The 25,489-nt window shown below is 39.9% G+C and overlaps 1 pseudogene; it reads right to left on the bottom strand.

Annotated features, from left to right (window-relative positions):
- Nucleotides 1–1,728: 1,728 nt before the first annotated feature.
- LOC144245974 (uncharacterized) lies at nucleotides 1,729–25,182 on the bottom strand (annotated as a pseudogene).
- Between the last annotated feature and the right edge of the window lie 307 nt (nucleotides 25,183–25,489).

Raw genomic sequence — 25,489 nt, 5'->3', positions numbered from 1 at the left:
TGGCAGCGTGTAAAGCAGCCTTAAGTCAAGAGACATCTGGCACACATCTTCCCTGGCAGTTACGAGCTGATGTTAATTACAGTTTGAAGATGTGCTGAATTGTGAATTATGGGATCTGAAGGAATAGGGAGAACTGCTCCCCACAGGGCAATGATATGCTTCACTAAATAACTATAAACACCATGCTTAAAGATGCCAGATCCATCTCTAAAGCTCTGTGTCTACTGCATAGCATAGGAAGTGGGAACAAAATACTTTCTTTTTCTTAGTGTTTTATTTCTCCTCACAGATGGAAAGAATACAGTTGCTGCTCATGTAAGAACTGGAATTTTAAGTAGCTCAAACCTTTACGTCATCATGTAAAGAACTGTCTGTCATCATAGAACTGTCTGTAAGTACTTTTTTGTCATATGCAGTTATGCCATTTCTCTTGTCTGGGGTCACAAAAGCCACTCTATTCTAAGCTCTTAGCAATTTTCCTGTCTTTTTAAGAGCTTCTTCCTGAGACAAAATTAAAATGCTAGCTAACAACATAAATGTTCAACAGCTGTGCAGAAATATATTGACAAAGGAATCTAGCCTATTATTTGAAGCCATTGCAATATTGTTTTAAAGACTGCGCTTATATAAGGAGTAAAGGAAAATAATAAAGCCAGGAAACTATTGTTGTCAAATGAATTGGAGTTAGGATGCTGTTTATGAAAACTAAGACCACAGAGTCACTGTAACTCTATTTTATAGAGTTACATGGCAAAATACCTCTGTTTCTTCATTGTTCTTGCAGGGTGCAAAGCTGCAAGTGTCTTTCCTGTACACTGTGAGAGAAAAGTGTCTTCTGAGCTATATGATATGGGTAAAAGTGTCCCTGTAAGAAAAACTGCAGAAAAAGAGATCATTGAAAGCACATGAAAATTGCTGAATAACATTTCCATACGTACCTTAGGCTTTTTAAAGATGCTAGCTCTTGAAGTCTTGCAGTACATTGCTTCTTACACTGATAGTGTTTGCTAACAGCTTGTCCATCCTCCCAAAGGTGCTTTGTCCTGGACCAAAATGAAAGGCAGTCCACATCCATTCTCCCACCTTCTGAACCTCTAGGACAACAAACTCAGCGAGTTAAGTAGGTGGCAGCACAATCTGCTTTCAATCTCTTGTAAAATATGAATTCGACAATACTTCTAAGAACCATAGATGTATTTTAGTGACTGACATTCTCTATGAGCCAAGAGCTGGGGACCAGTTGCAGACCATTTTAAGCAGGCAGGAGGTTTCCACAGAACTTACCTTTTACACGGGGAGGTGAGCTGGGCTCCTTAAAACAACCACTCAAATGTGAGGCAGCTCCAGGTGACTTCCTACCATTATGCCTTCTTCCAGTAGGAGAGGGCTGACATGCAACCTGTAGAAAATGGAGAAGCCCTGGCTTACAGTCGTGCTTCACTTCAGTATGGGAGCTGTCACTGATACAGCAAGAGTGTGCTATACACTTCTTATTCCTAGGAGCTTAGCTGTCTGTGTGGGTACTGTACAGGTGTCTCAGCTTGGTTCAGACTGTTGCAGAGCATGTATGAACAGCCTCTTAGATAATTATTGACAAAAAATCTGCAGTTCCAGGGAAAGAAGGCCAAGCAGCAGGGATCAGGATCCCAATACAGATTCTGAACAATATCATAAAAATAAAATAAAGGCAGTTTAAATAGACCTTACTGCTGGCTTACTTTGTCTGGTTCAAAAGATGTCGGTCTTCCCTGATGATGGGTCCTTCCGCCAACTGGTGTTAGATATTTCTTCTTCTTGATGTTCCTTGGTAACAAATGTCAAAGGACCAGCTTTTTGCACAGAGCATTTATGTCCTAAAAGGTGCAAATACATTTGTATTAAGCTAATATAAACATCTTCAAATAGCACTAAAAAATCCTCCCACAATGGGTGCAACATTAAGTGGATAAAACTTTAGGAAAATGTTTATTTGTGTGCATGGACATATCCACAAAGACACACTCAAGCACACACACATATTTTATACATAACTCTACATTTGAAGTCTGATTTGGCTTCCCACATTTCTATGTGTTTGGACAATGTAAGTCAAGGCTAATCCACGGGGCAGAGTGTGAGACCAGCAGCTGCTGAAAGGCTCTCATCCCTCAGTCCCACCACCCTGCCCAGCTCTCTCTAGGTTATCACAACTGAGCTGAGTCCAGTAAAATATATTGCATGATAGCTCATTTTTACTTGCTGGATGTCCAGCCTTTCTATGTTTTTGATCTCATTCATCTCCATCAATCAAGGCTGTCACAAGACTTGTAGGACCCTGAGGGATGTGTGAGCCATAGAAGGGAAATGAGATGCAAAAATTTTCAACCGAACTATAGGAATTATTTAGATTGGAAAGATCAAGGAGACTCAAAAGCACTACCCCAATTTTTAATGCAGATCTTAGAGCAAAGCAGAGAGAAAACATAAAATATTCCTGCATGACCACCATGAGATACTTGGGATTTACAGGATTTACACAATGACTCTCAGGTGTTTTCAGCCCCCAAGTACATGATGGTAAGAAACAAAGAAGCAATCCAAAAAAAGTTGGAAATGGCACCAATAACTCTGGTTTTGAAGTGTCTCACACACTGAAGAGTGGCTGCTTGAGAAGATGTGTGTAAGCTATTAATGAAAAGAATATATTTTCCATCAGCCTAATTTACTCAAGTCCATGAGCTATTGCTCAAGGAACATGGGACTAGCAAAGCACAGAGAGGAAGACTGCACTGCTCCTTCTCTGATAGCAATGGTCAGTGTTTGACAGCTGTAAAATTTTCTCCATATGATCAGTGAAATTTAGGGTATCTATTGCTGCTGTGGTTGGTGATGCCTTACTCATATTAATAAATGACATTACAATTTAGTGTATGCTTACAAGGACTGAGCTAAGAAAGCAATCCTATTGCAACACCAGAAAACTGCAGGATTTTAAAAGGCTAAATTTTTCCTTCAAGCATAAAACAGTTCTCAGCAGAAGAAAGACAACTGATTAGCTCTTTAAGACAAGGTTGCCAGAAAGTACATATATTAATAGAATTTACTGTTAAAAAGAATATAATTTATATTTTACATTTGGTGATATTTTCTGCAGGCAGATTCTGTGGATATGCCTGAGTTCTTCAAACATAATCAGATTTTCAAATAAAAGTGGATGGGCAAACTGTCAAAATATGCTTGGGACTTCAGGTTGAGACAAATGGTATAGAACTAAGGCCCTTTAAAGCTATTTCTGATGAAGAGATATTAGCTCAGAAATTGCAGAGAGATAGAAGGAAAAAGCACGCAACCCATCATTTCATTGCTAAATATCTCTGACTGAAACTGCCAAATGATTTAAAAGAACTTGAAAAGTTGTAGGAGCAGTTTCACAGCTCAAACCAATTTCAGCCCAGACTGCTGGACTCTCGCTCCTCTTCTTCTTTCTGCAGCCACATGTTTCCAGTCCCTCCCATCAGCAGCTACAGAGGGCAATTAACCTGGTTCACTGAGTAGAATCAGGCAGAGATGAACTATTTTCTTGCTGCCTGGTTAGTTTTGAGCCAGCTGGCTCACCATCTTCAGAAAGTGCCAATAGGGCCAAGCAGCTCAAATATTCATGAGCTTCAGTGAGACACAAGCATGTGGCAGCATTTGTTTTCCTTGTGGTTTATTATAGAAATAATATTGCAATTCAAGCTTTTAAAAACCTTACATAAGACTTGTAAATAGAAGATATTTTATGGTAAGATGAAGTCAGAGAAAGTAGCACTGTTTCCATGAACATGATGAGATGTATCAGCCAATTCAGCTGAAGGAGCATCCATGCAGAACAGTGCTAGTACTCCAGCTTGTCACACATGCCATTGTAAAAGCCAGATTTCATTTTTTATGCATTGCATACACTAGCATACCTATTTTTAAAGCAATAATGTCAAAGGAATCCAGACAAGCTTACATGAATCACATGCAGTCTCTGTTTTCATTCAGAGGAATGTCATTCTAGGAGATCATTTGAAAATTCAGAGCCATCGCTGTATCCCAGGCAACCACTACAACTTTGCTCTGCATTTTTTAAGACACCCAAATATTAAATGTTTGGACTAATCACACATGGCTGCATTCTTGATAAAGATTCTCTCAATTCTATCACTTTCATAAACAAAGCCATCAAATTATCTCAATTTTCTTCATTGGAAATATGTGGATGACCAGTAAACGCAGACCCTTGGTGCAAAGGCGCTACAGGATTAGAGGAAGAAGAAGAGTCCCAACATGCACAAGGCAGATAATTTTTTTCCAATCTTCACTGAAAACATAAACATTTAAACACCAGAACAGCTGGTGACAACAAAAGAGGTGTAGTTTAGTTATGAAACTTGACTTCATAAAAGAACATGTAGGCAGTTCATTCTGTATCTTTGTCATGGGAGGTAGTGAAACACAGTTTGAATTGACATCAGTGGCACTGATCCTGCTCTTGGCAAAAGAAGGGACCTGTTGAAATTCCTCTAGTCCTACACATCTATGCTACCAGGAAGGCAGTGAAGAACAGGAGGAGATATTGTTACTGAATGTCCACCTAGACCACAGGAATTCTAAAAATATGTTCTCCTAAATTGTCATGCTCAACAATAATCAATCACATTTCCTAATGAGCTTTTTCCTCTCAGCTGTTAATATCTCCAGTTCTTAATCAAATTCTCCCAGAAATCTCTCACTTGTCAATTCCCATAAATAAAGATCTCTTATTACCTTCAAATATCACAGTTTGTGTCATGTAGGGTTCATATTACCCTTAACAAATCAAAAAGTCGAGAAAAAGCAACAACTACTCATGGATAAAGCAGTGAAGTTCAAATGCTATGAAAGTCTGTTCACATAATGACAGATCTTTCTTGCTTCAGGGTTACTAATTTGTCAGGAAGAACATTCATAGGTAAAGAAATAACATGCTCAAAGGTCATCAAAATCCCTTGCAAGATTAGACAGCAAAACCCATCTAAGATTGGAATTAAGCATATTTGACCTTGGCTGAAACATTAAGAAATGCTATCAGTAGCATTTAAGTAGAATTCCTCTCCCCTCCTCCCACTTCCAACCTTGCCAGGAAAATGAATTCATCTTTATTCATAGAAATAATGAGAATCTATCCATAGTTGCCCGTTGGGCAGAAAACTGGCAACTTGTTCTAGTTAAGAGTTGCATTCAGAAATCAAGTTGTTTTCAGAGGATCCATTTTAGTAAATATTAATAACTAATAAATAATAAGTATTCTGGCTCATCTGTTCATTCTTTCAATGTGCAGTTAAAATGGACATTTTTCTTGTCTCACTAAAGCACAACTTGAACTGGACAGTTCCTCAATAGCTAGGTCATGTTACAGCACAAATAGAGGTCATCCTAAAAAGTCTTACAGACAACCAGAATACATCTTTTCCAGAGATGTGGATCACCTCTTGGTTATGTTTTGTTTTTTGTTTTTTTTTTTTTTACTTCATAAAATCATGTCTACAAAAACTTTGTATCTTTAATTCATATTGATCGTTACTCAGATTTGCTCGCCAACTCTTTTTGTGCATATCCTCAAATTCTATTAGAGTTGACAAAAAAAGGTCAGATGGCAATTTGTTCTTGATTACAGCTGAATAAACTCACAAGTCCAAGCTAGTTTTAACTTACATATGTTATAGAAGACATGCATGTCTTCTTCCAATCCTAGAACCATAAAATATTTCAGGTTGCAAAAGACTCTCAGCTCATTAGTTCCAACCATTGACACAGAACTGTCAAGTCCACCACTAAACCATGTCCCAAAGTGCCATATCCACACATTTTTTGAACAGTGCCAAGGATGATGATTCCACCACTTCCCTGTTCAGCCCATTCCAATGCCTGACAACTCTTCTGCTGCTTATCCCATTCACTTTGATGTGTTGTTTCTCAATTTTGGATAGAAATAGTATGATAGTTTGTTTTATCTATATCCAAAATTCTGAATTATCCAGATTCACAGGATCTGTGAGGGAAAGCATCCACCTGCTATCAAAAGAGCTCAAATGCAAAGAAAATACAAGTGAGTCACCACGTGCAGATCTACTGCTATGACACAGATTTTGGGCTTCTGTTTAATGTTCCATTTACCCGAGACTTCAAGAGTCAACTAATTCTAGACTCAAATAATTGGCAGCCACTCTATTCACTGTAAAGTCTTTCTGTGCCATCAAATCAGATAAAGAGCATGTGTCTCTGTCAAACATTTTAGAGTTCACTCAGGACATCTGGGCACTATGCCCACCAGTCTAGCTCATGCTTGTGCTGGATTCCAGTTGGACTGGATCCAGTCCTGGCTGGATGGTGAAAGCCTAGAGTGCAGTGAGTCCAAAAGTCTGCTGTCCTCAATTTCCCCTTTCTCAAAACTGTTGCTGAAGTCACAATATCTATTGCCCATGGCTGTGTGCCATAGGAGGAAATTATCAATATCTCTTTTCATACCTGGAACCATATAGAATTCACTGAACTTACTGTCTAGTGACTTTCAAACACACACTATCCTGCTCACTATAGTGGAACAGTTGCCTCCCTTCTCACCTGGTATCTTTTACATTTTATTTCAGTCCCTATACAGGCAGAGAGCCGAGTGTGTTGGCTAATCTAAGTTTTCCTTTAGCCAAAGGGATAGTTTCCAGTAGAGAAGATGAATTTCAGAGAGATTGTACACTTGTACACAGCATAGATTTCGACCAAATCTGACCAAAGTGAGAAAAGGGACTTGCAATATCCAAGGTGCCCATAATAGGAAGTAAGAAATACAAAACAAAGAGAAAGAAAAGCATAAAGAGATAGATATCTAAATTCAAAACACTGAGATGTGTAAGAAATATGATAAAATGTCTGTGGAGGAGCAGTCATGGGCACACCAGCCAGAAATAAGCATCTCACTTGACATACTGAGCTAACTTGTCACAACTTGTAAAAATTGGAGTGGTTTTCCCACTGAGTTGAACTGGGAGAAGGACACTGTTACACACTGGAAAGTAAAGCCTCAAATGGCAAAATACTAGATTTATGGTTTGCCAAGGCAAGGAGAGTCTCTGTAAAATCAGCCTGTGAAGTAGCAGGTGCAACAAGTTTGGGAAACTCATTAAGAACAACACACAATTAAGTTAGGTCTAGAAAACAGGGGGAAAGAAGTTTTTTTCCTGATACTGCAGAACCAGAAGAAAATCTACAATTCATGTAGAATTATGCACATGCAAGAAAACATGATCATTCTTATATACATTTTCATTTGTGGAAATTTTGATTCCAAAGAACATCCTCTTAAATACATATTTGAAACTCTGGAAAAGTGAATACTGGCAGTAGAGATGCATACCTTATTGTTCACATCTCTGAGGAAGTGTTTTTGCAAAGATATCTTCAGCACCACATGAGAGATGCCGTGGCTCTTGTGATTACCTCTCCATGAACTTTCTTCTTGTTTGGATGAAGATGCTGTCCCTCACAGAATAACTTCTGAAACCTAGTGGGGAATTTGTAATAAATATGTAATTTTAAGTTCAAGTCACACTTAGTAGAATCAAACAGCCTTCAAAGCCATCTGATAGAATTTTTAAGCCATTTTCTTTTCATAAAGATTAAGATATTTAAACACAATGGATGAAATTCCACTTTTTTCTGCTAGAGTCTGAAAGTCCCCAGTATTAGACAAAAACTTTGTAGGTACCATTTTAGCATCTCCATATACAGTATCGTAGTACTACTTTCCCACAACAAAAATATTCAGTGTCTTGAGTAGTTTTACATCAGCAAAGCAGTACAAATAAAACAGAAATCTGGCCAACAGCAGAAGTCAATTAGCTTTTTCTAATCCTTGATTGTATTGGAATTTTACTTGTATTTTAATTTTGTACCTGTGACTAATGTATTTTTTTTTCTGATCTTCACAATCTATAAAAGGATGATTCATAAGAGCAAAAAATAGAGTGAAATTTAACTTCAAATTACATTTTCAATTAAATTTAATTGTTAGGTGGAAAATTTCATTAACAAGTACATTACAATCAAATAAAAAAAAGACACAAAACTTCACTCCAATAAAGCAAAGGACAAGTTTGTTGGTAGTTCTATAATTCTTAAAAGTCACCTTACTAGAAATTAGATTTGAAAATTCAAGAAATGCCTAAAAGAAAATGGCTCAACTTTATTTTCTTCAAGTTTGGCCATTCTGCCAAAGTGTAGGGTTCATCTCATCAGACTATACCATCTAGGAGATAGTTTCTTTGACACACATAGGATGAAACTGATCCTCAAAGCAGGTATTTTTCTCTCTTGAATACACACAATGAAAAGTAATGATCCACTTACCCAAATTTCAGGGTTTTTTTGAATTCTAGTCTGAACCATTTAATTTTACCAAAACTTGCTCTCTCCTGGGTAAAAAGGGAGTAACTTTAATTTCCTTCAACTCTCTTACAAGATGTTATTCAGTTATATACTAATGAAGCAAACAAAATCCTACAAATACATCAAACAAGTGGAATATTGAATAAAAAAATTACAAGACCCTCTGTAAACCTATGATTAAATAATTTTGATTTCCAGAGCTTAGCAAAGACATTTACATTAGCCAGCTATATTTTCAACCCTGTTTATCCCTCCTGTTTCATGCCAGTATAACTCCTATTGAAGAATCCAACTTGTGCCTCTGTAAGGCAGGCTGCTGATGGTGTTTCCTTACAGAAAGTTTACAGTACAAAATAAGAACTAAGATTTAATAGAAGGTCCAAATATATTTTTTCCATGTTGAAGAGATGTTTTATCAAAAAGGTAAATGGCACTATATATATGAAGAGTAGAATTATTTTCAGGAGGCTTTTTAGGAGGCCTTAATTTAGGCACTGGAAATAAATTAGTTACCTAGACTTCCTTCCTAGTTGGTGGAGGGAGACATCTGACCTAAGTGTCTATGATAGGGTGGCTGTATCAGCTGGCAGAGCTGCTCACCTGGTGGATAAAAAGGCTGGGTGGAAGAGAGCCACACAAAGAGTGTATTTTAACATGGCTCACTGCAGAGCTGACTTTCCCCACTTCAGGCTGAGCAGGAGTGGAGGGACAGCATACACACATGACAGCTCCAAAGTGAAACTCCTGAATTTTTCAAACAGTATTATGCAGATACTGCCTTCTAGTACCAGGGTCTCTGATTTTCTGTCCATGGAATTAATAGCTTTGGGGTTTTTTTCTGCTTTCCGTCTCTGATGTTCTGATGCTCTGAGCTCATCTTGAAGCTCCACATTCTGCCTTGTCAGCAGCTCAGCCTGGCCTCTCAGTTTGCTGCAGGCAGCACGCCAGGAGGGCTCAGTTCTCTTGAGCTCCTCCTGCAGTCCAGCAATCTGCTGTTTTAATATCTATCAGTGAAAAAACAGAAGCGTGCCGTGCCATTGCCTGTGCTGAGCTAGGCATGCCCACCTTACATATCCAGAAGCAAGCATGGAGCCTTTTGTTCTGCTTAAACGTCTACAGTATTAAGGTATGCAATTACAAAAAAAAAAGTCACATTTGAAATTTTTTCAAAAAAGAAAAAAGCCTCCCCTAAACAATAAAAAATATTACTTTGCAGACTCCTATATTTAAAACAAACCAATTGTTACAAAATGAGCAGAGTCAAGCCCATGCTGATGAAAACCATGAAATCAAACTAATCATGCAATTAATCAGCATTAAATGTCAATGTCTTTAAGAAAAGGCTAGAATACAAGGTAGATTTTAATGACAAAAATGTCAAGTAATCAGATCTTCATGAGGCTAAAAGGGCACAGGAATAGTTAGATCCTTACAAACAGCAGGGGATTGCAAAGGCATATTTTCAACTGAAAAGAAAATAAAAGTAATGAAATTTGGAGACAACATTTCCATATGCATCCATCTCCATTATTTTTACCTTCTTCCTTCACCCATGCTGATGCAAATACCGAATCCTTTTCCTTCCGGGCACTAATGCTGGATAGTGCAAAGAGAAGAAATGTGCTGTTTGCTCTGTAGTCAACCAACTGTCAAATGCAACTCTTTCTCATTTTCCCTTTATTTTTACATCTGCCCATTTGTATCCTGATTGCATTCCTTTCTTAGCTGTGAGCTGCATGCTCTGAATTTGGCACATCCAACCATTTTCTAAAGCAGCAGATTTTATTATAACTTTGTAATGCCCAGCTTCTGAAGTTGGGAATTATAGAGATAAATAACCCCAAAAGTATTTTGGTTTTTTTTGTGGAAAATTAAATTTTTGAATGTGCGCTCATTAGGTATTTCAGGTAGGAACATAAAATTAAAATAATTCTATCAAATTCCATCTCTAGAGCTAGGCATAGTCAAGAAACACAACTATTCCCTGGTGAAAATTCTAAATTTATTTTTTCTAAACCCAGGTGGAATGAAAACTGATACTTTAAAATAGTGTGCAGAGAGTACATTCAAAATATTTTTAATCAAAATACTAAAATGGCCTCACTGAAACACTTCCTATTGAAAATGCAACTTGTAGACAAATATGCAACATAAGGAGAAAAAACATTCACTATATGTATAGTCCAAAAATATGTATCTCAAAAATGTACAAATGAAAAATAAAGTATAGAAATTTTGAACAAAGTACTATGTTGCCAGTTTTAATGGTTCTGAAACTTCTTTGATCATGAATAATTTGAATTGTCAGTTTGCTGTCAAATATATCAGTATGGTTTAGACATCTTTTTGCAGCAGAACATCGTTCTAGACATTTCTGAGCTTTACCATTGTCCTTTCTTTTATTTTGTAAAAATATATCTTTCAGCTGCCCCATCTCTGTTATTGGTTTTGTATGGCTTACCATTTTTCTCTGTTTATCAATGATTTTTTTAGAAAATTGCCCCTTAAGTCATATTATGTCCCACTGTTTTTAATAGGGATAATAGCCACAGATAATCAGAGATTATTTTATCACAAAGAAGTCTGAAATAAAATCTTTAAAAAATATATTCCCTTTAGAAGAAAGCATAATAGGGATTAGAAGGAATTTAGAAGAAACCATAATAAATGACTTGGGCAGGTAATTAGGCAGGTTAGATTGTTAGACACAGGGTTTTATTTATCATAAAAATACCTCAAAGCCAAGGATCAGGATAGTTTAAAGAAAAAAATAATAACAAATATTCAGCAAGAAATGAGAATGACGGCCATTAACTGTGTTGTACATGGCACAATGAGCCCTAATATTTACAAGTAGGAAAGTTCACTACAAAGGAGTTGGAAATTTTTCAAGAGTCAGCTCAGCTGAGCAAATTAGTACAAGTATGAGGAACATGGGAACATTTTAACATCCTTTAAAAATGGTAGGCACAACTTAATTTTTTTTCTTATAAAAAAGAACCTTTTTTTTTTTGTATGTGCATTTAAAACACAAACCAAAGCAGTATCTTATTAAAATTAAAATCTTCACCATATATCTAACCATCCTAAAGAAGTGGCATGAATAATTTGCCTTGTGTAGAAAATTGAAAGATACAAGTAAAAACAAAGGATGTTTTAATGGAAGGATATTAATTGATAAGAACTGCATATTTATTCTACAGAAGACAGCTTACTTGCATTTCTTCTGATTTCACATGTTCTCCAGTGGCTCTAGCTGTTCCTTTGAACTTGCTCTGGGCAATTTTTTCTTTCTGCAGTAATTGAGGTTGATCTCTATTGTATTCCAAAGGGTGAGTCAGCTCCTGGCTCCTGACAGTCTCGAGCTGGTCTATTCATGTTCTGTTCATAAGATAAACAAAGACTATGAAATTGGCATACGAGACTGTAATGAAGGACTGTCTTCAAATGGGCATATTTGGAGGGATTGGGCATGTCCCTCATATGCTGATACTGCTGGGAGTGGCAAGCAGTTATCAGCACTTGTCAAAATTAAGGTACTTCCTCCCTGGGAACACTCATGCATGCATTCACCTGCAAAATTTGTTCTATTTAGCAGCTTGAAATAATTCTAATTGAAATTTTTGACAATGTAATGACCATGAATTTAGAGGCTTTGAAACACATTTTGTATTTAGATAGCTAAATTAGGGCAGACTTGCAGAAGGCACAGCTTGTTACCTGCCAATGTAGCTGTGAAGCCCTGCAATCATGCAAAATTGGGGACTGTGCTGTATTTTCATCTGCCCAGTCATTAATACAAGTCAGATTAGCCATGGACCTGAATGAAATGTGGAAAGTACTTACTTTCCACAGGAAAATATGCTCCAAGAGTTAAATCTAGGTGTTCAGAAGCAATTTTGCTTATGAACTCAATGGCTCAAGACATGACTGATCTGGAAATGCACTTAACACTCAGAAACATGAGAAGAATACAAATCTTTACATATCCTCAAGCAGAGCTTATTTATATGACTGTGATCTAACTTCTTAGTTAATTTTTAATCTGACATGAAATTCTTTGTGAGCTTCCTGCTAACAAATAAAAACGGAGCTTCCAGTTCCCTTTATGATGTACAGTCTCCATCTGTCCTTCGCTATTACTCGAAAAGGAACATGAATTACAGGCATATAACCTCAGCCACGAGGCAGCCGTGACCTCATGTTTCCTTCTCAGTAACAGAGTTTTGTTGGAACTCAAAATGTCCCTCATACATTTTTGGAGGTTCCAGGCCCTGGTCAGAAGCATTTTAGACCCTGGCAGGCAGCTGGAAACAGCTGTGATTTTGAGTTTGACCCATGGAATGATTTACCAACTTTGAAGGTAGAACAAGAAGTCACAAAAGTTTAGATATTATAGTAGAAGTAGTTACAAATTAGAAGGAAGAATTTTTACTGTTGTACAGGGGGGTTTTAATACCTGTACAGGGGGGGTTTTACTTTGTACATGGGGGTCAGAAGTTTTAAGATGGAGGGATTTGGTCGGTCCTGTTTCTCCTCTTTCTTCTTCCTTAACTCCATGTTCTTGGTGATGTTGGCACTTATGGATTGGTTTAGAGTAGAAAAGCACCATTTAATATAGGTAGTAGGTATTGGGGAAAAACTATAAACATGTAGCATGTAATGTACCATATAAAAGATAGCACCAGCCCTGGGCATGGGGAGAGAAGAAGAAGACAGCAGACAGAGAAGGTGTCAGGGGTGTGTGTGTGCCTCTGCCTGAGCTGCTGACCAGACTGCAGCAGTCTGAGAAGACAATCTTTTAGATAACTTGCAATAAATTGCCTTGAGACCAAACAACAAGAGGCTGCAGAATTTTCTTTGGAAGCATGGGTTGGAGGAGAAGCTTTGCCACCACACGGAGCCCCTGAACCAGACCGGAGTTCTGACAGAGTTTAGCACCTCAACACTACAATATGAAAGTTCTCACAGATATTAAGAGAAAAACAAACTCCCTATATGCTGCTGCTCTTTGTAATTAATTACCTAATAAATTGTTGCTGGCAGTTATTGTTGCTTTCTATTCTAAATAAGCTTCACTAATATTCTGGTTAAAAGCATGATGGAGAAAGCCTCAACAACCGTCAATATAAGTATTAATTCTCCTCAAAATAATCAAATTGAATGAGCAAATAGAGCCCCTGTGTGGTTATGTCCAGCCTACCACTCCTTCATATCCAGACCAGTTACTCTGAAATACAATGCACTACAACAAAAGTAAGATGCAATATCTATGTATAACATTTTCCACTGCAGACTGAACAGTACTGTGTTAAGTCAAGGCTAGAAAACAGGCCGTGCCTTGAGGAAATGCCATAACCAAGGATACCAGGAGCACTTGGGACACTTCTCTGGAGCTGCTGACAAACAGTTTGTAACCCAGCTGTAAATTACAAATAGGAGCTAGGTGCAGAACACAGATAGGAAATACATTAGAAATGGTTAAGCACTCTGCACAAACTGAAACTCTTACTTGCGTGCCAGGCACACCTCTGCATGAGGCAAATTGAGGCAGGGCTGCCTGTGAGGCAAGAATGTAAATGAAGCAAGAGTCTTTTTTCCAATACAAGGTTTTTCAGCAAGATGCAGGTAGGAAAAAATAAACCAACCACCAACACATTGGCTGCTGCCTTTGGTCCAGAAAGTGTGCAAATTCCATACTATAAGGAAATTGTGCATTAAAAATGGCAAGCAAACTGTGCTTTTTGGAGGAGCAAGCAAATAACCATCACAGAATTCACTGGCTGACACTAAGCACCAGCAGGACAACTCCGTGCTGCTGGGGTAGAGCCACAGGCTGATGCCTTGGGCACTGGCCAGACTCTCTTAGGCCCCAGATACACACAACACACTACATCACAATTGGTTTTACCCTCTTGCTTATATTATTTGTGCCTGGAAAGGTCTGAAAACAAAGTGCTTGGAAACAACAGAATGGATAGGTTTGGGCAGGTTTGGGCATGTTGCGCTGCTCTGAAAAGGGCTTTCATTGCTTCCAGCGAGCACAAGTTGTCACACAGCACAAGTGAACTGTTACCAATGGGCAGTCATCTTGTGTTCCTAACAGGGTTACTGATTTTAAAATGCAAAGCAGATTCTTGGATTGCATAAATCAGCACAGGACCAACATAGCCAGGGAGGACAAGCTGCCTTTTGCAATTAGTTTAATCTCATAAATTAGAAAAAGTGAGTGAAAAGATGTACACATTATACTGGGCAGACATTTTTGGATAAACATCTGTGTGGAAATGCTAGGGGCTACTATGGCTAATGACATGAATAAATCCATGCAAGATCTTTTAAAAATATGCATTGCTATGAAAAAGTCAAAGTAATTGCATTGGTAAGACAGCACAGTCAGCAGACAGAGAATACAGTGCTGACAGATTTGGCACTGCAGGAATTCTGCACCAGCACATTACCCCACAGTCAAAATTCACAGCAGTAAAAGTAAAAGCAGCACTTAATTTTATTAGTTGTTTCATGAACTGCCAAATCCCCCAGATATTCACATCTGCAACATGTATCATGGTCAACTAGAGATCCAAGAAGGATCTTTAATGAAACCATTAATTTTTAAGACAGTGAAAGCAATTTGCTGAAAGGCAGTTATAGGATAAAATTATACAAACCAATAAATACAAAATAGCCTTTTGCACTATTCCCATTGTCTTTGAAATGAAGAAGAATGGACAAGATCTGAAAAATAATTTTTTGTTTTGCATAATATACAAAAAAATAAAAATCAATAAATCATGCTAATTTTGCACCAGTTAAGAACTAGTTTTGAAATACAAAGAGAAAAAAGAATTTTTCCTGTGTTTATAGTAGATGGCACTTACTAATTCTAACAGATTTCACCACATTAAAGATTCTTATTTGATTTGATTGTAAGCAAGCTCAATTTTTATTGGAGGCATTTGTATAGCCTACAAATAGTTTGTGCTGTGAAGACACTTCCATTACAAACCCCATTGTTCCAAAATTATTAATTGCAGGGATTTCGTGTTAAGAAATTATTTTTCTTCTGTGAAGATATAAACAAAAACCAAACCAAACTAAAACTTTTACAACATTTAGTAATTCGAAATTACAAAAGCAACTCTCTTACTCTCTTGAATTTCCAACTTCTTAAATTTATATGGTATCAAACATATCATCAGTCTGATCTAGAGATTAGTATTACTGAAATAAGAATGCTGTTGGCATTGATGTATCCTCTACACTTTTTATTAACCTCAGAAATATGTGCTACTCTGATGTGAATGTGAGAAGTATATTCTTTACTCTATCAGCAGCCTGACCTTATAAAAAAAATTGAGTTCTTACTGCCTTCACTGTAATCCAAAGATATTCAGCAAATTATGGGAAGCATTTTGCATTACTCAGGTTAAGACCCCAACTGCAGAAGTGTTTTGAGAGCTGGCCTCCTTCAGTGAGGTGCTTTACTTTTAATCTAGATGGATAAATAACTGTTTCAGCTCAAAAACAACACAGATGCCCCTGGAAAGAAGCTAGCTCATAAGTAAGAATTTAGCAGTCCAATTTTAAGGATTCTGAAAGAAAAATATATTTCTCAATGCACACACAAATCAGTTCTTGTGTATGCAGATTTACCTGCAAAAAATGTGTTGCTTCCTCATGTTTTTCTCTCACCACAGTCAGTGAAGGGGTTCTTCTGTGGTATATGTCAGTCCAATCCTCTGCTAAGGATGTTCCAGGTTTCTTCTCGACAGGTATCTATGATAATACAAGGAACCTTGTGAATATTTATGAACCCTTGCTATGTTTTTAAAACCACAGACTTCATAAGTGCAGTAAGCTTTATAACTTAATCTATCAAAAATAATTAATATATTTTGCCTAATTGCACAAGTATTCCATTCCCATAGGTCTTAGTAGTGCAATCCAAGCCCTACAAATTCAGTAAGTGAAACAGATTTGGGTGTATATTAGTGTCAGTAGCTGAACTGCTTTTTAGGAATGTGAATGCCACATGATGATTCAACTTTAATATGAATGTAACTTTCAAAGAGGCCTCAGGACCCCTTAACAGCAGTCTGACACAGAGTATAGTGTGCTCAGTAGGTTATGACAGAGCAATTGAGAGCCATCAGAAGTGAATATTTCTCCTGGTGATTATTGCAGACAGGAAAACTTATTCTGACTGATGCTACATAAAGAGAAAGCCAATGGATTTAGGATGCGAGTGGGAAGTCCTTCAGTGGAAACTAAGAGAAGTCAGGAACCTGTTTAATAAAAAGGACTAAAGCCAGCTGAAGCAGGATACCATTTCATTACCAGAAGATCACTGGACCCAAAGCTGAGAAACATTGATTGACCAAAAAGCTGGGACCACACTAAGGAAAAACTGAGTGAAGATGTTCTTAGGAAATTGTAACATTGTCACTGATCTGAGGCTTTCTGTGTCTTAGGAGAAAAACATTCAAATTTGGGAGGTAATTTACCCATTTTAAAAAAAGTCACGTATGGTATCTCTGAGGAAGTTAAATAGAAAATGTGAACATTTCACTGTCAAGGGGTGAGTCATACCTAAGCTACAGGGAATTCTAGCCCTGACTTCAGGAATTCATTCAACACTTCACTCATTACATCAGATCAAAAGTCCGCACCTGAAAGTGCACTTCAAACTACAGACTTAGGAAGAATGACTAGTGATGATGGAGAAGTAAAAAAAAAAAAAAAAAAAAAAAACCAAGGGGCTTGCAAATGTACTCTTCCCTCTTCTCTGTTTTTTCTTCCAGTTTAGGTCTGAGAAATACTGACAGATGTGGGCATATAGCTAGAGAGCACAGGTGGAATGAGTCATAAATACAAATAAAATTTTTTTCCCCAATGAAAAATAAACACAAACCAACACTTGGGTAGTTCTTACCTAATGTGTCTGTAAACAGTTTTTTCTGTAGTTCTTCCACTTCAGGGGTTTCTTTAATTTTGAAAGTAGGAATCTCCACTCTTGAAGATGGCAGAGCTTTTAACATTGCTGGCCCTATTCCCATTCTGTGATTCAGGCTTATGCTCTCTCCTTTTCAATCTTTTGAGATGAAATAGGGACTGCTGAAAAGAAGAGCGAGCCTTGCTCCCTTTCAGACCAACAGCTCCAGCACTAGAATCACTGCTGCTTCTGCTGCAGGAAACATCTTGTTGACCTGAAATTGAATGAATATATTGTTTTCTTGGTGGTGATCTGCTGTATTCCCTAACAGATTTTTTTTCTGTTCCACTGGGTTTGTCACTAGCATAATCACCGTCAGAAAGATCCAAATACCTGTCAGTGTGATCTACTCTCTGAGGCACACGCTGGGAGGGATATTGAGTATTGTGACATTTGGGGTCATCACCCCTTTTTGAGGGTAAGCAACTTGACTCACAGGACATGATGAACTTGCCGTGTTGAGGCAACTGTTCCCTTTCTTTGCCATTCTTACCACAAGGCTGAGGATGAGCTTCCCTCCTCCACAGCCCCAGGTGCGGTACAAGTAATTGTTCTTATCTTATCATTGACTATCTTAAACCCAGTACGGATTTGCCTTTTGCTTTTTGAGTTCTGGCTCCCCACAACAACTTCCTGTGGGCAGACCTAAACCCACTTCTGACCCTGTGTGAATGCAGAATCTGCACTCCACTCTGCCTCCTTGATGTGATCTGTATCTACATCCTGGAGTGGATAATGCCTCTGTAGGACTTCCTAGGGGGTTTTTGCTCCCTCGATGAAATGACCTTCCAGAGCCTGATCCACCCTACCTAGGTCCTTTTGCAGAGTACCCTCCCCAGCTCTTCCAGCAATTTTACCTGCTTTTCCTAGAGGATTCATCTGATGAGTCTTCATTTCCACACCTACTTATAGGTTTGTGTCTGTCACTGTTTTGGGACATGGTTGCAGGATTTCAGGCCATCTTCTCTGTGGTGATTTTCCTTTGAGTCTTCATCTCCCCCAATCGCTTATTTTTCTTCTGCACTTTGCTCAACTACTTTTGTTTCACAATCAGTCTTAACCTTTCTCTCCCTGTCAGCCAAAGCACAGTCTGCCTTTTTTTCATGTGCATCTATCTACATGGATCTACTGACCTGCAGATTTAGCTGAGAGCATTCCCCTGGCTGCTCTCAGTATGCCTCTGTTCACTTGGTCAGACTAAGAGAAATGACCCCCGTAATTCAAACCAGCTCTTCTGGAATGCTTGCTGTCTTCTTTTAGAGGCTTCTGTTTAATTTTCCTGAGCCTTCCCGTGCCATCTCTTCATTTCAGAAAAACTTCTGAGGTGTTATTTTTGGCTTGCTCTGGAAGAAAATAAAAATTAAATCCTGAAAATCATAGATGGGATCATTCTCCAGAAAGGAAGATATTTACAATAACTGAAAAATCTGGGACACCAAAAATCTAAAAGACCCTGAGTATGGATAAATGAGTACATAAGAAGTAGCCCTGACATTCCAGGGAAGGTGTGAGAAGCACCTTTTTAGAAGCAGTCATTATGTGATGCCTACATTCACTCAGTCAGTAGAGTCAAAGGGTTAAGATGGTGCTAAATGTCTCTATGACAGAAAATAAGAAAAGTTCAGTCTTTCTTTGTTTTCAGAGGAAGTTCCAGTAGTTTTTACAATAGTTTTTACAGAAATAAGTAATTTTGAGATTCTATTTTGCCAGGGAGATATAGAGAAAAGTTCTGAGTGATGAAACACAAGTGATGAAACTTCCAAGTTACCAAACCAAACCAAATGCTGAGTCTGACACCTAGAGGTGTCAGGCATAAGCTCATCTCAAACTGTACCCATGGCAAAAAGCAGAACACTCTCACTGTACTTGACCTTTGAACAAAACCTGTATTTGGAAATGTCCCCATTCTCACAGCAGAGCCACATGAGACACCAGTTATTATGGAGCAAAGCGAGCCAACCTTGATGTCTAATTTAACTGTCTTGAGGCCTGGGCACAAACTGTGACCCAGAAAATAGGTGGAAACAGGAATCCAGTGGGAAATCATGGATGAATGAGTTGTGACTGAGTAATACAGCCCTTCTCTTTTTCACTTAGGGATAAAATCTTCCATTATCACATGAAAGAACAGTGGGAAAATGTGCTGCTATGTAATGAACCAAAACAGAGCCCAAACAATGTCTCTGTCCATGAGAATTTGTTAAAAAACAAAGTTAATACACTGATGGCAACAGTACCTGTTACTCCTTCTGCTGTTTTTATGAGAAAAGTTTAAAGTTGCTCTTTAATAAATTTTTCAAAAGTTTTCTGTCTAATACCAATTGCTGGTGTGACTTACCTAGGCAAGGAACAAGAAGGTACTTATTTGTAATATTCTAGTTAGTTTTCTTTTAATAATTTCTATGGAGGCGATAGGGAGTTTAGAACTCTAAACAGTCTCTGCAATTCTTTTAAAATATGAAGCTTGTTAGTAAAATGTCCCTATTGTGTGAATCCAACTCTCACTTCAAAACATCCTGTCTAGATCAAGCATTAATTATACTTTCAGCAAGCAACATTTTTTTGCTGGTATCAGTTGGTCCTTAGAAATAGGTAAAAGTATTCAAAAGGAAAAACATTTCAGTCATTTTCTTCAGACTAGTGTTGATAATCACAAAGAACTCACTATCTCTCTGATAGAGTGACTTGAATTAGATGGTGAAGAGTGATATAATAGAAAAAAGTAATGCCTATAATGTTGTAGAGGGACAAAATAAAAGCTGGCTCAAGAATGAAGCATAGTACAGCATGTATGAATATATTTCAAAGGAAATGTGTTTGAGCCTTGATTTAGTCACTTATTCACAATTTCTACTAAGTATTAAAAAATTCTAGGGTTAATAGAAGCGCTGGCTGTGCAGCACGTCACTGTCCTTCCTACACTCCATCTCCACCCAGCACCACTGTGTTACCATGGATAACCTTTTGATTTGTCAGTCTGCCTCTGTTACCACACCATGAGCTAATAGTATTAGATTTGTAGGGAAAACTCTTGCTAAAGAGGACTCAACATAAGGCAATACTCATTTCAGTGAAGATTGCTTCAACCCAAATATAGCCTGGTGCCACAGTGAAAATGTCATGAAGAGCTGGAGAACATTCTGTGCTTTAGTTTCATCCAGCTCATGGTAACATCACAATGTGAACCAAGGCACAACATGTTGGGGTTACTGGGAGACAGACTTCAGAAGCTGACTGCTGATCCAAAAATGCATACATGGACAGGGCCACTTGCCCAGACATGCATATGGTCCTGCCACATCTTCCCAGCTTTCTGCTCTGAAAGTCCTTGTCTTCCTTCTCTGTCCAATTCCCATATGGTTAACACATGAAAAGTCTCATGACATTTGCTCTCAGCCTATGCTTTTCTATAAGTTTGCTGCTTCTTTTTTATACTTGATGAAAGGCTCAGCATGCCAAATACCTGCTGCTTCTGTCTGCATCAGTTGAGAAAAGATAACAACTTTGAGTAGTTTTTCCATCACCAGTGCCAGCCCAGCCATTCTTGTCCATTCTTAGCAGCCCCACAGAGTCCTTTTTGCAGTGTAGTGACGAACTAGATCAGAAAAATGATCCAAGTTAAATGTTACACTTCTCTCTGGATAATTTTAACAAGGGTTCACTGATCTGTTCAATATGTAGGCACATAAAAATTGTCCTTGGCACAACTGAAGAGGCAGAAGAGAGATGGGGATGAATGAGCTGCCATCATAAACTGATGTCCACTGCAGAAGTGATGGCTTATCACTAGATTTTATCTGTCCCTGCCAACTTCTGCCATACTTCTATGCTTTGAAGACCACAGTTACAAAACCAGTTCATTTATATGGCCTGATCAGTACTCCATTACACAGAAGCAGATCAGCTGCCAGGCCATAGACCTGCCCAAATTTTGCCCATGCACACAAAGGAAAAAGCTGTTGTGTTGCATATATAACACAAAGAGTATGTATACTATCAAGGGAAAACATGTGTTTGCAGTTTGCCTGACTAAGATAATTTCTCACATGGTTTCTGTATTTCCAGTCTTCATCTTCCCCTCTATGCCAAAGTGAGATGAAGAAATCTCCTCCTTTAGCTGTTCTTATTCTTCTTTAGCAGCAGAAAAAGTTTCAGAGAAACCCTTTTTTTTTAAGTGACTGCTCTCTAAGCAACAGGGAAAAGGGCAATGTAAACTAAGCCTTTACAGAATGAATAAATGAAAAATAAACATCCTAAAATAATTAGAAATGTTTGTGTTTTCAACAATACACATGAGGTTTTGATTTTTGAAAACATTTTACAGAATACTATTGCATTAAGTAGGTGGAAGGATGCAATCTGTGGAAAAAATAGGGGTTTGATTCTCAAATCTAGTGCTGGGATCATGGAAAGGATAAATGGTAAGATACATATTCCCTATATATAGAGATTTGCAGTGTTTGCTTAATTTGTTTACTACAGAACATGGCAGTGAAGACACTTCTTGACAGTTCTGAACAACTTGTGTGTCTATAACTATGTGACTTGTGAGCCAGTCCATTAAACAGTTTAATAAGTAGTATTTGTACACATGAGAATTTCTGACAAGGCATTTTCTATTCTAACTCACAAAATTGGAAATGTATGTATCTTCCTATTTAAGCTTACTGGCTATGTTCACCACAAGAAGGCAGCTTTTACTTCAATTAATTTTTCTACTGAGTGTCAACTAGTGGTAAGTTGCTCTTTTAGGTCAAGTTAGGGCTGACAACTGGAGCAAAAAGCCTTTACTTGCTCATTCATAGCAAACACACACTGTTGGTGTAGCAGGAACTATATAACTCACTTCATCATGTAAATACAGACAGTGATATTGAAGTCCTTTGCAACACACTGGAAGGACTTTCTGGTCCAACAACAGGAATACAAAAGTTTGTGTTCATCCCTCAGTCTTCCCCAGCTACACACCAAATGTCCCTGAACATCTGCAGTCCCAGAGCAGACAAGCAGTGCTGTTTCTGCAACCTTCCCACCTGCCTTGCACCAGAACGTGGCTGAGGATGCAGAGGTGACACAGCAGGTTGACAACAGCAGGGGATGCAGAACCCACGTGTCCCTTCTCACAGCTCTCACATGTGGGGCTCTTCCACCTCCAGAATGCTTTAATAGGAGAGGTGCCCAAGCTCTTTAATTTTCAATTAGTGCTTCCCAGTGCAAGGTAAGAACAATGTGTTGAAGCAGCTGCGTAATTTACCTTTCTTTTCTATTATCTTCTTGAGCATCTTGTCTGGAAAGTTTTTTGTAGGGCTCTCTTTAAACTGAAGCAATGGCTCAGTGCTTATCCCTTTAAATAAGAATGTGAAATGTTAAGCAAACTGTTGATATGTTCACGTTTGAGTTTCCAGCAATAAAAATCCAGACTCATCACAACGGTCAGAGAAGTCTCAGCTAGCCCAGTCCTCTAGTGCAAATTCAACTGAAGCATATTTCAAAGACAGTGCACTGACCAGATCCAGCTGGAAATTATCCTGATATTATAGTGCCTCTGCACTTTTAAGCCTTAGTTTTACACACAAGGCAGGTTGAAGACAGCACTGCTTTTGATAAAAAGCAGTCATACTTGCCCCTGTCCTACTGTGCTCTTGCTGTCAGATTCCTGCTGTCCAGCCTCATTCAACTTGTTTGTCAACAGCCTGGATTGTGGAGTTGTGTGCTTTATATATTTTTATGTATTTGTATTATCCGTTGGTTTGTCCCGGTTCACCCCTATTGTAACTTGGTTTGTTCCCTGTTTTCCCGCCTGGTCCTCCCTTCCCGCCTTCCCAGCACTTGTCCATCACCCTGGAAAGTGCAGAGTCATTCCCCTGTCTCCTTCCAGGTGCCTTGTCTGTCACTCGGTGTTCCTTCCCCTCCATCTAGAAGCTTCTGCTCAGGGCACCGAGTGATTGGACGAGGGCCTGGGGCCCCTCCCATACCCCTACCCCATTGGACCAGGCCGAATCACCCCATCCCGGAGCCACTCCCTTCCCCTCTCCTCATTGGTTCCCCGGTGTCCCTCCCTCAAGGTTTACCCCTCCCAGAAAGCTTATAACCCGGTGTCAGACCCCTCCCAGTGTTCCAGTTGGCTGGCACTGCTTCTGTGCACTTGGCCCCGTTGGCCCTGAATAAAGAAGATTTAGCCCCCAGCTGGATCCGCCTTTCCTTTACGCCGACGAGGCTCGCCAGCGCTATCCCGAGGACCCACAAAGGCACCTCCCAAACCCTACTAAGGAGCAGCGGGGGGTGCCTCCACTGCCCACTCTCGCCCCAGGAAGAGCTAGCCGGGGCTGGAGAGAGAAGGGATCTGGGGCGGGAGCGCGGCAGCTGGCGCCCAATGTGGGGCCCCGTTTTCAGCGTTGGACCCCTCGTCCAAGGATCCAAGGGTCGTCCGGACCCAAGGAAATATCCTTCTTTGCCGTCAGCTACCCCGGTGGGAGCAGACCCGCGTTTTAGTGGGTAGCGCTCCCGGGGACGGATCCGGTAGCTCCGGAGGGCACCACCGGAGTCGGCTCCCCCTCGTTGGTGAGTTACAGTTGGGTTTTTCGTTTCTACCCTTCCCTTAGGGACCCCCGGTTTTTCTTTATTGGGGCCCCCGGCACTCCCCTGTCCTTTTCGGTTAAGGGTTTATCCCCTTTTTGGTCGGGTTTCTTTTTTCCCTGGGGTTCGGGGAAAGGAATCCTCATTTTTTGGTGCTTCCCTTCCCGGGCGGGAAGCTAAAGGTCTAGGGAGAGAGCGGGTGGGGTAGTCTTCTCAGTTTTGTTGTTATTTTCCCCAACTGTAAACTCCGCGGCACATTTTTCCAACTTGCAGCATGGGTGCCAAGCTGTCTGTGCCGCAGAAGGGCTTATATACCCAAGTTGTGGGCATCCTGTTAGTGGGGGGGGGTTAAAGTTAAGAAATCTGAAATTAAAAAGTTTGTCCGGTGGCTGTCGCAGGCTTTCCCCAATATTTCGGCAGCCAAATTATATCAAGTCCCTTTTTGGGATCAGGTAGGGAGGGAGATCTTTGCGACAGCCAGATCTTTCTCTCTCCAAATTTACTTTATTGGCTTTAAAAATTAGAGATATTGTGAAAAACAATTATGAAAGCCTGCCACAGCCAGCCGCTGACAAACCAGTCCCCAGTTCTGCGGTTAGTTCTAAGAACCCTACTCCTCTTCCCTCTCCCTCTTCCCAAAAGTCGGGTATTCTCAGACGGGCATCCCGGCGTTGTCCGCAGGCAGATTCTGGCCCCTCTGGGAATACCCTAGACTCCCCTCAGGGCAGTGCAGGCACTGTCCCTGCCTCTACCCGTTCCCCTTCTTCCCCGCGATGTACAGCCCCGTCCCGTAGGAATTCTGTTTGGTTTAAGTTATCCCAAACCCCTAAAGATCCCTCATCTTCCCCTTCCCCCCAGGTCCCACAAAATGGCTCCCCTTCTCCCTCTCTCCCCAGGGCACAAGATGGCGGGGACCGCATGGCTTTTCCCGCCACTTGTGCTTCTTCTTCCCACAATCCCCTTCCTCCCTCCTCCCAAAGCTCCTCCCTTTCCTGAGACCTCTCCGCCCACCTCTCTCCTCCACCCCCTACTGACTCCTCCTCCTGTGACGCGGGTTACACCCCGCCCCTCAGCTCCACCCCCGGGGAGGGGAGTCTCCATCAAGCCACTCCCCCTGCTCCTGGCCGTGCCTCTTCCTCTCCGCCCCCTGGTTCCCATGGCCTCACTTCCAGTTCCCACGCCATCGGTTCCGGGAGGGGGGAGCGTGGGAACCCTGATCCATCCCAACCCCCACCTGCCTTCTCAGCCGCACCAGTCACCTATACCCCGCGGCGGGGGGGCAGGCCCCTAGCACAGTGGTCCCCCATCCCTCAGCAGACCATCAAGGAGCTCTGCAAGGCCCAGAAGGAGTTCGGCAGAGAGAGCGAGTATTTCAGGGGTTTGCTGAAAGCAACCCTCTCCTCTGCCGAATATGTCCCCGCTGACATTCGGACTCTCGTCTCCTGTTTAATAACCCATGGAGAGTTTCTCATCTGGGAGTCCGAATGGAAG

This window comes from Lonchura striata, chromosome 3 (genome assembly GCF_046129695.1).
Source record: "Lonchura striata isolate bLonStr1 chromosome 3, bLonStr1.mat, whole genome shotgun sequence".
NCBI classification, from domain to species: Eukaryota; Metazoa; Chordata; class Aves; order Passeriformes; family Estrildidae; genus Lonchura; species Lonchura striata.
The sequence above is the reverse complement of the archived record's forward strand: the minus strand, read 5'-3'. Positions and strand labels throughout refer to the sequence as shown.